At 36.3% G+C, this 2,827-nt stretch overlaps 1 protein-coding gene across 1 annotated transcript in view; it reads left to right on the top strand.

Annotated features, from left to right (window-relative positions):
- Positions 1-2,827, top strand: part of FXN (frataxin) — a gene marked incomplete at its 5' end in the record, with an annotated part of 8,154 nt that overhangs the window by 4,983 nt on the left and 344 nt on the right. The window lies entirely within an intron of this gene.

Here is a 2,827-nt window from a genome sequence, read left to right as displayed (position 1 = left end):
AGAGTGATGATAATGATGATATGATCTAAACTTCTCTTTGTATTTAAACAGGGTGGCTCCTTCCGCTTTAAGCTTGTGGGATTTCCTGCTTTATATGTTTATGTGCTCTCCCACTGGTTGTGTTTGTCAAGCATCTGCCCTTTACCAAGCCTTGGCTAGCTGTTCCCTTTGCCTTTCCTAATGCTGTGTTTTGATCCATTCCAGGTCTTCTGGTTGGTTTAAGTGGGGAGGGCAGGCAGCTAAGTGGGAAAATGCTGTAGCTGTCTCCCCCAGAAATTTGTGTTCTCTGCCACTGTCTGGACTGAGGGAGTGGGTCAGTGTTACTGGTGAAGGAGACAGTTAGCTGGAAAGTATGAGCACTCCCAGTAACTATGCAGGCATACCTCTTTAATGTTGTTCAGAAAGAATGCATTGATTGCAAAACTGGGAATGATTTTGCAGTAGTAGAATTCTGTAGCAGGGTTTGTGTCTTGGGGAAAAAAAAACCTACCACGGAGTTCAAGATTTTATGAGAAACAATTTAATAGACATGAAAAATACCTAAAGAAAATTCTAACTTTGCTTTAGCATACTTATGTACTGGCTACTACGCAGCACACCAGGTTAGTAATTTTCTTATGCTAACTCCTGTCCCAGAATCCCTTTATTAAATAATTTACTTAGCAGGTATGTGACTTAATAAAGCACAAGCCTAGCAACCTTAACAAACGTTTTTGTTTAGGCAGATGCAGGGTGGGTGTCAGAATTTATTCATTTGGTATATTTTGAAACAGCATAATTTCTGAACATTGATTCTGCTTAAGATGACTGTAAGATTTTTGTGTCATTGACACAAAGATTTCATCTGTGAAAACCAAAATTCAGAGAATTCTTATCTGTTCAGAGCCAGCACTGGCTGAGCTAAGACATTAATGCTCCAGGATATGGAATTTGTGGAAAAACGTTAAACTTAATTTTTTTGATTGCTCCAGCAGTGAATAAAAATACAAAAAGAAAGAGATGAACTCAAAAATTTTCTTGACAGTGTTTTTCGTCATCTGCAAAGAAAAATGATTCACCTACAAATGTTAAGTCTTGTGCTTCCTCAACTGGTATTATGGTAAACAGTGGTATTTCCTGAAATATGATGCTTCATGTTCACTTATTTCCTAACTTCTAAAAAGCAACTCCAGCAGGCACTTTATGATCTGGAGTGACATATTTCCTTAGTGCAATATACTAGGAACTGAAAGAAGCAAATATGCCTGCTGGTGATCAGTTGCATTGAATGTTGTTTGTACAGTAAATATAACATTTTGGGTCTTTAAGAACATATTCCAAGGAAGACAAATTCTTAATATTTGAGAGAGAGACATTTTTGTGAATTTTTTGACCTTCTGTTTGCTATCCTACATCTATACAGTGAAGTGAACTTAAGCTTATGTTTGCAAAGCTTTACTTAGTCAGCAATTTTAAAAGGGGGTTTCAGGGGTGGGTGTAACCTGCCAGCAGTGTGACTGCAGTAATTTCACATAGCTCCTTTAACTGAAAAGACTTTTAAACCTTACACAATATCTCTTAATAATACCATAATGCAATATTTTAATTCTTCTCTCTTACTGTTTAAAAATGTATGCAGATTTTTAATGAGAAATATATTTAGTCTATATTTAACTTTGTAGACATTTTATAGAATTCACAAGATCCTTGCTTAAATTATTAATTTAAATAAAAAACACCAAACCACGTTTTTACAGCATTTTGAAGATTCAGAGGACAATGGAGGCATTTCGTATGTTAGCCATATCACTGATCCTTACTATGTAACATTTAAAAACAGTTCAAATAACTTACACTTTTCTTTGTCATTAATTAAATAGCCTGTCTTAGCCTACTTTTCATGAATGGCTGCATCCCATTGTGTCATACCCTAGGTGCAGGACAGTGCAGACACAGGCTGGCGCTGCACAGACAAAGAAGTGAAAAATGCGTAGTAAATAACTAGAGCACATAATCCTGATTCCAAATAGTTACCACTTAACATACAGCATGTGAGATTTCAGTGGAAGTGACTTTGATTTGTGCTTGCATTTCTGACTCCTCATAGTTTGTTCAGTAGTTAGAAATTTCTTCATTTCAGTATCATGAGTAATTCAGGATATACAAGGTTCATATTAGCGTTTATGTTTGTAGCAAACCTGCAGATGGTTCTTTTGATTATGTAAGTCTCTTTTCCAGCAGATCTTGTGCATGGATTGCTTCCATTCCATGGCATTTTGTCCTGTGAGTTCAAGGATAAGACTGATCATTTGTCTGCTTATCCTAGACAACCATTTTCTTTCTTTCTTTTTTCTTAGTTTCTTAGCTGATGTTAACAGTAATGAATGCCTTTCAATCATTCTCCTGTTTCCAGTGTGGAGAATGGGGTAGATAGAGAGGTCTGGAATAGAATCCGGGTGTTCAAGTTTCTTTTTTGATACTTAATGTAGGCCTGAAAAGTCAAGCCAACAACTATATGATAACACAGAGGAAAACAGCATTTTAAATATAAACCTCCTACATGCCAATATATTTGCTTTCAGCTGGTAAATTCTTTTGTTTATTCTAAGAATAAAGAGAGAATGGTGAATTGTGTTCTCCTGTGCTTAGAATATCTGCATGTGACTGCTGCAAGAACTAATCAATACCATTAATTCAGTGTTATACAAATATCCCTTGTAATATTTGTGTGCAAGAAAATTATACAGGTGGGGTAATAAGAGGGTAAGGAAAGAAACTGGGGAAATCAGTGCCAAAAGCAAGAAGGGAAGGGGCTTATTTCAGCGACCGATATATCTTGTCTCCTTTC

The sequence above is a fragment of the Nestor notabilis genome, unplaced genomic scaffold (genome assembly GCF_000696875.1).
Source record: "Nestor notabilis isolate BGI_N333 unplaced genomic scaffold, ASM69687v1 scaffold844, whole genome shotgun sequence".
In the NCBI taxonomy this organism is placed as follows: Eukaryota; Metazoa; Chordata; class Aves; order Psittaciformes; family Psittacidae; genus Nestor; species Nestor notabilis.
Note: the sequence above shows the minus strand (reverse complement) of the source record. Positions and strands in the feature narration are given on the sequence as shown.